At 38.7% G+C, this 13755-nt stretch overlaps 1 protein-coding gene across 4 annotated transcripts in view; it reads left to right on the top strand.

Annotated features, from left to right (window-relative positions):
• Tdrd15 (tudor domain containing 15) overlaps positions 1–13755 on the top strand; it is a 60322-nt gene that overhangs the window by 23103 nt on the left and 23464 nt on the right. For 2 of the 4 annotated variants that reach the window (XM_090337384.1, XM_090337383.1), the window contains exon 1: positions 8938–9015. The exons of the other annotated variants lie outside the window; for them this stretch is intronic. The gene's annotated coding sequence lies outside the window, so the exon portion shown is untranslated. Of the gene's footprint in view, positions 1–8937; positions 9016–13755 lie in introns of those variants that run through there. 4 annotated transcript variants of the gene reach the window in all.

The raw sequence follows: 13755 nt of genomic DNA, 5'->3' as shown, positions 1-13755 counted from the left end.
GCCATTACCTCATTTGCTTAATTTCTCCAATTACCTATCTCTCAATTAATAGGGTCATTAAACACTTAAGACTTGCATTAATTTCCCTCCTCTCTCTTTCAATTCTTTCATTCCGCATAAATCTAGTTTGCAAATGATTACATCTTGTTAAATATTGTACACTTTTTGTTTACAAACAGAACAAGTGACCTAGAAAATGTTTGGCAGCTGTCTTTGTTCGTTGGCAGTTAATGGAGACTGGCCGAGCAATTGGGATTGCTAGCCTTATAGCTGGCACAGTAAGACATGCATAGTGGAGCCCATCCATCCCAAATATCTTCAACATGCAAATAGAATTCCCTTTGAATTATTTGGAGTTGCATAATTTTTTTCCAGTCCTGGGCTTGAACTCAGGGCCTGAGCTCTGTCCTTGGACTTTTTCAAGGCTAGAGCTCTACCACTCAAACTTCAGCACTACTTCTGGCTTTTTTCTATGTATGTGGTACCAAAGAATCAAACCAGGGAAAAGCACTCTACCACTAGGCAAACCTCCTGGCCCTGGAGCTGCATATAAAGAGCCTCTAAGTGGATTAAGTTTAGTTTTAAGATGTTTATTTTCTTTTTATTGTTCATCATTCTCTAGAAAACTAGGTAAAGGAAATAAACCCTGCTCTCATGGTAATGAAGAGGTCCTATACTATAACAATAGAAACAAGACATAACTATAAGGAACAAGATGGCAAAAGTTAAACATCCTAAGAGAGGGGGACATAAGAGGATGAGATATTTACGGGGGAAATTTTCTTGGAAGAACCAACATCTTCTTCTTTACTCACCCAACAAATACTTGCCAGTGCATATTTTGTGTCAGGCTCGTTGCACAAGGAGTGAGGATAAGTAGGCATAACCCTTCTAATCATGAAAGCAGACCTCCTGGAGGCTAGACAATCAGTTATCAACTTTTATTGTGTGCATGCTATGTGTCAACCACACAGAAAATTATTACAATTCTAAGTGATATGAGAGGTGGACACAGTACAGTTAATTCTGTGACTTGGTTTAAGCACAGACATTTCACTTGCAAAGACAGGATCATAGGATACTCACTCACCCTTACCAATAATTAATATTGCTATAGAACTTAACAGCAGGCATTTGGAGACAGGTTGCAATATGTTAGGGGATACTTGTCTTAACTCTGCCTTGTCCAGAATCAAACAATTGTGACCAAGACATAATTCTGACATAATTCTCAGTTTATTAATGCCTATGAATTTTTCTTCTGATAAAACATGTGTTTATTCTTACCCATAAATATACTAGCTATCCCAGTTATGAGATTATTTAGGAAAATGATGATTCTATAGTATACTTTGTTGTGTGGTTTATAGTAATCAATTAAAACTGGTTAGGTTTACTCAATACACAAATTATGCTTAATAATGAAAACACATAAAGTGAAGAAAATAGATACTTATTAATAAATTGACATTCAAACTCCCTACTACTCTATTTGCTCACAAAACTTCATAATACATTGCAAACTGCTCAATGATTTTACATAGCTCTACCATTTATCGTAGGTTGAAAGTCACGTCTACGGGGCATCATGTTCAGCCCGAGGAAGGCGAGTGTGTGCTGCTCCTCAGCTTATCTTCAAACAAGTGTCTCATTTTTTCTTTTTGCACAACTGACTTCATTTTAAATCTGTTCCATTTTATTTCTTTCTTCCCTGCATTAAACAGTTCTAACATTCTATTTTCTGCCTCCTGGACAGTCCCTCTGTCTATGCTTAATTCAGGTCACCTCCTCCATCCTGACTTTTGGGTACTGTAATGGCAATGGCCTTTACTAGCAACATTTTCTTATAGAAATACTTGGATTATCTGAACTCCTCTCAAGGCCATATTTCTTCAAGAGGTTTCCAACCATTGTTCTCCTTATATTCCCTTCTGTATTTTTAAGGACCTTACATAGCTCTAGGTACATACATAATTAATGCATCCTTGCTAAAAGCATAAGGGAAAATTTTTAAAAACTGTGAAAGATATTTCCCCACTTTATAAGCTTGACAAATCAGCTTGCTATGATATGTCATAGGTGCTGACGGAAACCATGAGCTGAGAACAGGTGAGAGTTGAAAACTCTTATTCAGAGCAATAGGAGCACATTGAGAGTTCACCCGGACTGCACTGGCTCCTGGAGCTCCAATCCTTCCAGACAGATGGCCTCAGATGTATTCCATACACAAATGAGCTGTATTACAGGTGCGGGTCATGGAGCCTAGACAAGATGTTTCTTTACATTAAGCAGAGTTAGGGAGCAAAGGTTACTGCACCTTATTTAGGTTGCTCACTGCAAATAGGACCTTGAGAGAAATCCCAGATAAGGAGTGGTCAGAGTCGTGCATTTGTGGCTTAACCAACAAGGCATCTGGGAGTTGAGAGCCCATGAAGTAGTGCTCCCCCAAGGCAGAAAGAACAGATACCTGTAGACATCATGTTTTAAAAAATTGTGTGTGTGTGTGTGTGCGTGCGCGCGTGTGTGTGTGTGTGTGTGTAATGACAAGAAAATTATAGAAAGCAGACAAAAGAATTTAGCATATTAACCTACATTGGCTAGTCTAATAGTTCCTTCCTTGGTTGCCATTGTCTTGTGGTGGAAACACAAGAAAGACTTGAAATGTGCAGAAAAGCTAAAGCATTTAACAAAGTAGTGAATGTATAACATGTCATTGTGTTTTAGAGAAATTCTAGCTAAAAGTGCCTACAGTGAAGATTTGGTTCTTAAAGAAATAAGGTTCAGGCAAGGAAGAAAATAAAATAGAATAGAGCTACTCAGTCCTTGGTAATGGTGGATTAAAATATTTAAAATCACTTGCGAGATTAAAATCACTTGTGAGTTGGTGTGCTGCGGTAATATGATGCACTTGATTTTCACACACTTGCCAAGTGTCCTTATATATCTTTTTGGCTACTTGTTATTGTACTTTAAGTTTTACATTTTATCCAGTTTTTACCTTGACATTTTGGAGTCATTGAGAACATCATTTAAGGTACCTGCTCTTCTGTTTATTGCCAATAATGAGACCCCCAAATATAGGTCACACATTTCCTGCCTTCTCATGTGTTTGAACTTTTATTGGATACTTCAAGGTCTTCACTGAGAGTTTTAGGTTCCATTATTGCGTGGATCACACAGTAATGATTGTTTTATACTTAAAATATCCTTGTTAAAACAGCATATCGTATTACACATTTACCAACAGCATGTATTATTTATCGCAGCTCAATTTCCAGCTTCTCAAAGAATCCTTCGCTACAGAGACTAGGACGACTTTCAAATGAGATTTTAAGTTGTGTTTAATTTTTTAAAACATTTACTTGTATCTTGTCACTTCCTACTACTTCCTCACTATTCTCTAAATCATAGAACTTTTAGAAAATATTACTTTTAAAATTTACACTTGGAAAAAAATCCACAAATTTTCTAAATCCCAATCTCTAAAATAACTAATTTCCTATTCATTTTCAGAAAGAAACTTTGTTAAACCATTGTAAAAAGATGAGCATCTGTGTCACAGTGACTGAGGTAGGAAGATATCTGGATGACATTTATGACTGAATAAACTGAAAACAAGATATTTAAGAAAGCCCAACTTGTAGAACATACTGAATGGCCAGAGAGTTTCAGTCAGAAATAAGGAGGGCATAGAAGACAGGCAGAGATGGGGGAGAACATAAAGAAACAGCACATAGCATAGAAAGAATGCCCCAGGGAGAACATTGTCAGGCTTGGGGAAGTAAATGCAGGCTCTAAGTGACTGTAAGAGGTATGTGTGTGTGTGGGATATGTGTGTGTGGGGGGGGAGGAATAGGGGAATCTGGAACTTCCAGGGATAAAGAAGAGGCTAGCAGCCAGGCATGAGGGCCACATAGGCCAGAAATAATCCAAGAAAACCTTTCCTAAGAAATCTGTGTCAGAAAATGATAGGAGAAGAAAGTGAGCTGGTTTCGAGTGGAGGGGTGGCATGAGGGGTTGATGGGAAGGAGGGTGGTGGGCTGCAGGCTGAGGGGTTCTGTGCTGTGGAAAAGGGAAGAGCTGTGTGAAAAGAAAGAGCTGATGGTCCAGTGGGGCATCTTGGAAAGGACACAGGACAGGATGTAAGGGAGAAGAAGCTGGATCTGTGTAGGGAATGTGAGGCTCTGGCCTCCTTGGGAGGAGGTCATGCTGAGCCAGGTAAGAGTTATTTCTTTTTTTTTTTTCTTTCATTTCCCCTGTCGCCTATGGTTTACCCAATTGTATTTGATTTTGGTACCCAGTGTATGGTATATATGTTTATCTGAATTAGGGAACAACAAAATGGTGAGACAAGACAAAGGGGGAGCCAATGCAACAGAGATACTCACAAGACACTATTTTGAAAATGAACTTTACAACTTAAGGGGGTGTTGGGAGGAGAAAAAGTGGAAGAAAAACATGGGAGGGAGATAACAATATTCAACAAGAAATATACTACTTCATGTATGTAACTGCAACCCCTTTGTACATAAGATAAATAAATAAAAATAAAATAAAATAAAAGAGATACTGTAAATGAGAACAAATGCTGCCCTTCTATTGACTGTGTAAAGTTTTGACATGTGCCACATCAGGAGATACACCACATTTTGAAAGAATGTTTCAAAAATTCCATTTTCAACCAACAGGAGTGGCTGGGAGTTTGGCCTAGTAGTAGAATGTTTGCCTAGCATGCAAGAAACCCTGAGTTTAATTCCTCAGTACCACACACACAGAGAAAAATAAAAAAGTGATGCTGTGGCTCATGTGGTAGAGCATTAGCCTTGAAAAAGCCCAAGGACAGTGCCTAGGCCCTGAGTTCAAGCCCCAAGACTGGCAAAAAAGAATAGCTCATTCTATGATCCAAATAAATTTTTGTTTTTACATTGTTTTTAGTTGATGCTATGTTACATATATTATACCAAATGTCCATGTTTATAACCATAAAAATTTACTTAAGCAGTATTGATGAGGAAGGAGAACGGGTGTAGAAAGGTGGATGCCTTGAGGAATGATAGAAACAATGTTATGTCTCCAGAGATATATGTTTATAATGTCCCCAATTAACATGAACACAAGTACACATATCTGTGTGTGCCCCAATGATGCTATCTGCTTCATCATGTCCTCATTAACACTAGGGATTATTTTAAAGGAAAACCATGAACTTTAAAGCATGATAAACAGACATTATCCTTTAAGAAGTGACAGGTTGACTGCAGGTCCCAGGCACTGACCAAGCAAGGGTTGCCTGGGGGTGGCACCAAAACCAAACAAAATAAAAACTAAGAAGTCTGACCAGACAGAAAGGTCTCTAAGATTCTCTGAACAAGTATCAGTGTTAATATGTTAATTTTACTTAGGGCTAACGTTCTAGAAAATGGAAGATACTGAAAAAAGAAAGAAAGAAAAGAAGTAAAACAAATGAAGGGGAGACCCTTATTCAACATGACAGACATGACATGAAATATCTAGTGTATTCAGGCTTGATTTCTTAAGCTGAGTGATAATGAAGAAAATGAATGTTTCAATGGCAGGCTGTTAATGGAGGTCACATGGTAATGAGACTGACTGCATCCTGTGCATCGAACATCTGCTCCTCCTAAGAGAATGGAAGACAATGAGGCACAGAGAGATTAAGTAGCTTCCTCAAAGCACAGAATTGTCTTCTATCAAAATTGTCCCACTGAAAGAAGCATACCTAACAGTAATAACATACCCTGGGTCTTAGACTCTGTTTGTAAATCAGGTTTGTATCTATTCTTACTTTTGCAAGAAACAGTGCTCCCCTGGGACACAGGAGGAAGCTGAAGGGGAAAGGCTGCAAAGACAAGCGATTAGCTTTGTTCTAAAAAATCGCCAACAAAAACAAAAACATTGTCTATGGTGGTTTTCCTAAGTTCTGTCCCTTCTTCCTTTGCCTGCACAGGAATTCATTTTCCCATTCGATCTCTCACTTAGACACCAGGAAGATAAACTATATGCTCGTATTGATTCTTTGAGATTCAAAGCTGGGGAAAAGCATAAGCATATCAATAAATATGCGTTTACAGATTACAAGCAAGAGAACTACTTAGGTTATTCCGAGGAAACAAAACTGAGTCTAGTGGGGCTTAATTTTTAAAAATTCATATCCCTGTTGCATTTATATCTCTAATGATCGATAAAATTGCCTAGATTCTTCAATCTTTTTGAAATCCTAAAATTACAGACTACTTGACTCGAAAAATGACTTCCAACCATGCTATTAGAACCATCCACTTTCTTAATTTCTAGGAAGATTAACAAAAAAGCTTCATAAGTATTACTAAATTATATATAAATATATATATTACTCTTTTTGTTGTTGTGATGTACTAGGGCTTGAAGTCAGAGCCTGGGTACTGTCCTTTCCACTCAAGGCTAGCTTCACTTCCAGCTTCTTGGTTGTTAAGGGTCTCGTGTACTTTCCTGTCAGGATTGGCTTTCAACTATGATTCTCAGATCTCATTCTCCTGAGTAGCCATGCTTACAGGCACAAGCCATCGGCACCAGCTGTATTATTCTTTTAATTAATGTATAGCATGGTTTTTCAAAATTTTATTTTTTGTTGTGGCATAATACATTATAGTGCTTTCATCTTTAATATATAGATTATTGCTTTTACCATGTAGACACTAGTAGAAATGTTTGAATTTTAAAATCTCTTTAAAACATTTTATTTCATAGTAAGCGTTTTTAAAAATACTTAGGGTTTCCAGATAAAACAAAATTCTCAGTTAAGATTCCAGTGATAATTCATTTTGTTTTCATCTGTGATAGTCATGGATGCTTTTATTTTCCTTAGGGTGCTGGACAAAAAGCTCGATGAATGCAGTTTTAATTTCTTTCTAATATTGTTATTTGGTTTGTGGGCTGCTGGAATTATAATTTTAAATTTCCTTCTTAAAAATGAAGACTTAACATGTCTGGTCTCAGTTGAACAAGTTAAATATCTCAGTTGTTCTTGGGTCCACTGGCTTATACACTGACACACACACACACACACACACACACACACACACACACATTTTCAACTTCTTAACTTCATCCAACTTATTATACCCAAGATTCATACTACTGTAGTACAGATTTGGTTCACAGCAATAATTTTTCAGTTCTTTATAGCTCCATGTAACAAAAGGTTTACAAGGAGTGGTTTATTATTTGGGTATTTGCAGACAATATATTTGACCATTCACAGATGTGCTTTATTTTCAAGTACATATTTAGATTCAATTTTTGAACTGTAACTTTGATTGGCTTAAAAAAAAAATATATATATATATATGTTTATATATATATAATTTGAGCCGGGTGTGGTGGCTCATATCTGTAATCCTAGCTACTCAGGAGGCTGAGATCTGAGGATCAAGGTTCAAAGCCAGCCCAGGCACAAAAGAACCTGAGACTCTTATCTCCAACTAACCTCTAGAAAACGGGAAGTGGAGCTTGGCTCAAGGGTAGGGTGGTAGCCTTGAACTGAAGAGCTCAGGGACAGCGCCCAGGACAAGTTCAAGCACCATGACCCACACACAAAAAAAATAATTAATTAATTACTTAAAAAAATAAAATTTGACAGAAAATGCAAAAAATTCTCAGTTAAATCTGAATGTCCAAAATTAATAACTTCTCAGTATTTCAGTGGATCTGGAATATAAGTACACTAAAATTATTGGGTATTTATCTGAAATTAAAATTTAATTTGACTTCTGTCTTTTTACTTCCTAAATCTGAAAGATCTATTCTTCTCCATACTCTAGTATGTCTACGAACAGCTGGACATGTGCCAAAATGCTGTGTGCTTCTAATGCTGAGTTTGCTAGTCACAGAAGAGTATGAATAAGATAAGGAATGAGGCATGAAATGAAGTTTCAATGATGCTACTATTTTAAATAACTGCCTATTTAGTGCTTGAAGGGAGTTTATTCTCCAGGGAAATGAACAATAAATAGAAGCAAGGCAAACATATCTTCATTTTATAAATTGCAAACAAGACAGTAATGAAAAAGGAGAAAGGGCCGGTCACAGAGGCCCCTTCTAACAGATCTCAAGTAAGAAAAGCATACTAAGGTAGAAGAGGGATCTGTATGGTAAGAATGGGAAGTCTCAAGGCTGTGTACACTTCATGTTAACTATGTTAATAGAATGGAAAGTTTAGGAAGGACGAAGATCAAACTATACAATGACAAAACTCATGTAAGGACCGGAAAAACTGACCACAACTATGAGCATTCATTCATTTTAGAAGGTGAAAACTGTTCCTACCTCCTAATGCCCAGGTCCGAATGACCTTATTCTGGAGTCACTAATTTCCCAAGAAAAGACAGTGAGCGTTAGTTACGTGGCTCATTTGAGGAGGCTATTTTTAATCGATTGTTTAATCAGTCATTTCAAATCCATCTCAGGGGACCAGCAGTTTCAGAGTCGGGTGTCGTCACGTCCATCTGAACCCCACGTGTTGACTGCCAGTTTTTTATTAAGCATTTTTCCTCTACCTATCCCCATTACACAATTGGAGTCTGGAAATTAATATCAGACCTTCGCATATATCCCGCCGAGTCTCAATTCAAAACGCTGGGAAACAGAAGCAGAATTGCAACACGATTGCAGCGCGACCTCCCTCCCGGTCCCCTTTAATGTGCGCAGTGCTCAGGGAGCAACATCTTCTCCTTCACCCTGTCTGGCCCCCACCCCTGCCCGTCACTCTTCAACCAGTACCTGCAAGGCAAGGCAAGGCCTAAGAAGCGCAGTGCGCCTGCGCAATGCACAGCTCAGCCCGGAGTGGGGCTGCCCTTCACATCCGGGCTACAGCCGCTGCGCTGCTGTCCTGCCCGTGCCTCGCGCAACTGCTGCGCATGCGCGCAGGCGCCCCAGGCCGCCAAGGTTAGAACGGGCTTGCGGGCTTGCCGCCATCTTGGGCCCTGGGGCTGCTCTCAGCGGTGCTGGCAGTTCTAGGTAAGCTAGGGCCACACTGGTTTCTGAGGTGGCGTTGGGTCTGGGGGTCCCATCTCCCCATCTCTTTCTTGATCCCCCATGGAACTGGCTACTGGGCGGGGTGCCAGCCTGGTGGGGAGTCCTGGTCCTCCAGCCGCTAACCGGCTGCTGCTCGCCCGGCCAGCCTGGGCCCGGCCAGCCTGGGCCCGGCCTGCACTTGGGCTGCGGCCTTTGACCCGGGTGGGCCAGGAGGCAGAGCCTGGGGCCCTGCCCTGAGGGGGCCTTTGGGGAGACCCAGTCAGCATGGAAGGCGTGGCCCCCGATGAGTTCTTTAATTTGAACAGGCTGCCCATTTTTAACAAGTTCACCCAAGTCAGTACACACGGAGTTCCCTTGAGGAGTCATCAAAGTGAGGGGAGTCCTTTGTAGCCGTGTCGGCTAACACAGGAGGGGAAGGGGAAAACCCCCTTCTGCTTGTCTAGTTCCACTGTGAGGCCCTCCCTTCCTTCTCTATCTGCGTGCGAACCCTTTGGGTAGACATTGCTCAGGCAGCGGCCTCTTGAGCAGTCAGTAAGAATATATTTAACTTTCTATCAGTGATTACAAGGAATATAATAGATGCTCTGTAATTTTCTGCAATCCCTGCATGAACACTCCGTTGGTGTGTTTTCTAGTGTTGCTGAAGAATTTATTGAGGCTCAGCCAATTGCACATATTATTTAAAGTGTAGAAATTCGGTGGCACTTGGATATATATTAAACCTATGAAATTATTGCAATCAAGACAATAAACACTTCGGCTACCCCGCCCTCCTCCCAAGTTTTCATTAATCCTACACCCTCCTACATGCCCCTTCTCCTTGGGCAACCATAGTTATATCTGCTTTCTGTCACTATAGATTGCTTTACATTTTTAAAAAAATAATTTGATAAAAAATGGAATCCTACCAACTTGATTTTATCTCTGCCGTTTTCCGGAAGCATATTTTGAGACTTATTCATATTGTGATGCACATTTATGCTGCATTGCTATAGAAAAACATTCCAACTATTCAAATAATATATGGTTCTGTTGTTTATTGTATTGAGTGATATTTGGATTTTTTTCCAGTTTCTGACTATGTCTTTTATATATAGCCTCTTAACATTCTTTTGTGGAAGAATATTTTATTTCTTTAAGGTAAATAGCAAAAAGTAGGTTGGCTGGGTCATATGGAATATTCAGCTTTGATCACAAGAAAGGAAAGGAATTGCCAAACTGTTTTCCTAAGTAGTTGTACCGTTTTATTTGTCAGTCTTCTGTCTGACATTGTTAGTTACTACTAAACATGTCCTGTACTTGATAAGATTACTTTTTTATACTCAACCACTCTAGTGGGCATGCAGTGTTACTCTGATATTATTTTATTTGTTTTCCTCTCGTAACAATGATGTTGAGCATGATTTTCCATTCGTATAGCTTTTTCTTGATGTCTCCCAACATCTCCCATCTCAATTGGTTCTAAATTCACATATGTACACTGAATGTTATCTGAGCATTCACCCATCCTTCCTCTCTCTGTTTGCATTCTGTTTTCTTCTCTGGACTTGGAGAGTGTATCTCAGTAGTCAGGCATTCAACTTTTATGCTGAAGATGATGTAGTCCAGGAAGCATGGCTGTAAGAGTGATTGTATTATCATAGACCCTAGCCTTGAGTTTGCAGCAGTCATTCGTGAAGACTAACTCAGTTACTTCTCCAGGATCTTCAGATGAATATAGAAGCAAAGACGAGTCTCTCTGCTAGTCTCTGGTAGTCTGTACCTGCAGTTCAGAAGATGCTGCTGGGTGTAGGCTTTCCATCCTACCATTAAAGTGCTCACTGCCATAGTATCTTAGATGTGGCTGTCTCTGGGAGCAGTGTTCAGCCTGTCTGAGGGATTGAATGAAGATATCATTGCTATGTTTAGTTCTGTGTGACAGGCATGCCATGTTGGGGCCTCCAGGCCTATGATGGAGTTATGATGTGCTTAGGAGTCTTGGGACCTCAGTGAAGTCTGAGAGGACTGCCCATATGGGAACTTTTGGTGCTGATGGTGGAGTTCTGGATGCTTTGGAGTCATCTTCCAGACCTTTGATATAGTCTTTGAGATCCTGCTACACAGGGGCCTTCATACTTTTAATTTTTAACATTTGTCTTTAAAAATTAAAGACTAATACCAAGATTTAAGGCAGAAAAGAGCATAATTCAATTGGCTTTACTCATTGATTATTTATTACCCAGGATTTGAACCCTTTTATTATTTCCAGAATACTCATACACATGTTTCTTCATTATATTGTAGTAGCAAAAAGTCAAGGAAAAAACTATTTCTAGAGAAGTACCTTTCTCAATTGTATAAACTAATGGGGTATGATGACATAATTTGATAATTGTATACAGTATCAGAGGATCAATTCAGAGTAACTTACTCAGTAACTTATTGATTTAGTGGTATCTCTCCCTTTGAATCTGAATCTATGTTGGATCTTGTCCAATTGGAGAAGTTGGTAGATTGTTGCATATGTCTAGCCATATATTTATAGAACTGTGCTACTCAACATAATAAGACAAATTATGCAATGAAGCTAAGTTAGCTCATGTTCATGACACTGGCATTATGTTAAAGTTTGATTCCAAGGGAAGCAAATTGCCAAATTTCATAAAATTAATTCTGGGTTAATGACAGTATCCTGTTTGATTCTTAGGTACATACAGATAGTACATTCTACAACACAGGAACGTTTGAAGGTACATAATACTAACGGTTGGATCTAGATAATCTTAAATTTATGTCTTAAAATGATAGTGTTCATCAGTTGTCTGAAACAATTTACAGACATTATTTATTTTGCTCTGCACTTACTCCAAATTGTAGTTAATCTTTGGATACATACTTAGAGACTTAATCCAGGACACAAAGAACCTTCTTCATAATCCTGTTGAGCAGGCATTGCAGATTCTGTTGTAGGAGGTAGATTGACATCTACAGAATAGGTTATTCTTTTTACCTGATTAAGTTTTTCCACGGTAAAGCTCTTTGGTGAGCATCACATGGCCAGTTCATCCACAGACCTCTCCTCAGACTTCTTTGTAATTTATCTTCCTATCTTTCTTCTTCAGAGCTCCTGTATTCCTACTGGACATTGTGGCTCAAGTTGTAATCCTACTTACTTGGGAGGCAGAGATCAGAGGATTATGATTTAAAGCCAGCCTGGACATAAAAAGTTTTAGAGTCTGTTCAACCAATGACATGCTTGTTATTCCTAGAGACCTGGAGAAGGCTCAGATAAGAAGATTATAACTTAGGATGTCCCAGACAAAGCAAGACCTTATCTCAAAAATGACAAATTTGAAAAAGAAGCTAGTGGCATGGCGCAAGTGGTAGAGCACCTTACCTAGTAAACCTTAGGCCCTGCACTTAATCCTCTTTACCACAAAAACAAACAAACAAAAAACCTGAACTCATATCCTGGAGTAAACATTAAGGGTCATTAATTTGCATATATTCTTAACTCATGTTTTTCTTCCAGCAACATAAATGTTTATCTACTATAAAGATTTCTTTTAATTCTCAGACAAGGATTCTCTTGGAAATTCCTCAGTAATGTTTTTCAGGATATCATTGGTATTGAGAGCCATGAACAAACCAATCTCAGATTTTCCCTCTGATAAATAATGACACTCTTTACCTCATCTTGGCCAAACAGGCCAATTGTATTCTTTAAAAGAGGACTAGTAATAAGAAGGAGAAATTTTCTAATAGTTTGAGTAATCTTTTTATAAAGCTCCCTCAGGCTTTAGTATTTTCAAGGGCTTATGCTGTTTATAACAGTCACAGTTAATAAAGGAGTCCTTCCAGGCCCATCTGATTTTTGAATACCTAATAAAGTATAGCATGGTTCTTGAATGGATTGTGTGTTTTTTTTCCTTTTACATTTACAGAGGTGAATGGCCAAAAGAATCTTTAGTTGAATACCAGGAAAGATGGTTTTAAGTGAATTGGAATCCCTTTGTAGAACTATTGAAACATTTAAAAATATGTTTTAAAAAAGAAGTCAAAGGGGAAAGAAAGTTCTAGGTGTTTAGTATTAGAGCTAAATGGGGTGCTTGATTTTGCCATGAGGAAAACAACTACAGGGTTAGAAACTAGAATTGAGTGAAGACCTGTGACTATATAGTTAAAGCTTAGGAAAGCCTTTTATGTCCGGAAACTTTTTTCCTTTACTCAAATTAAGGTCTTAGTGTATTGCCTATTGGTTTTATTCTTTTTTGTTTGTTTGTTTGTTTGTTTTTGCCAGTCCTGGGCCTTGAACTCAGTGCCTGGGCACTGTCTTTGTGCTTTCTCAAGGCTAGAGCCCTACCACTTGAGCCACAGCACCATTTCTGGCATTTTGCTATGTATGTGGTACCGAAGAATCGAACCTGGGTCTTCGTGCGTGCTAGGCAAGCACTCTACCACTAGGCCAAATTCCCGGCCCTGGTTTTATTTTTAAAGACTACAGGATCAAGGAAGTATAGCCAGGAATCTCTCTAGATGGTCATGACAACATATTAATCACCGAGAAGGAAATAAAGCAATACCTAGATATCCTGAAATCTTATTTTTTCATAGGTTTTCAGTATTCTGTTTCAGTTTGTGGACTTGAATCTTAAGACCAAGAGACTTGTTCTGTTATTTGATCTTATTTTTCTGGGATACCTCTTATACTTTGGGAAGATATTATAGTCCTATCTTACATGC

This window comes from Megascapheus bottae, chromosome 7 (genome assembly GCF_031878675.1).
Source record: "Megascapheus bottae isolate mThoBot1 chromosome 7, mThoBot2.hap1, whole genome shotgun sequence".
Lineage (NCBI taxonomy): Eukaryota > Metazoa > Chordata > Mammalia > Rodentia > Geomyidae > Megascapheus > Megascapheus bottae.
The sequence above is the reverse complement of the archived record's forward strand: the minus strand, read 5'-3'. Positions and strand labels throughout refer to the sequence as shown.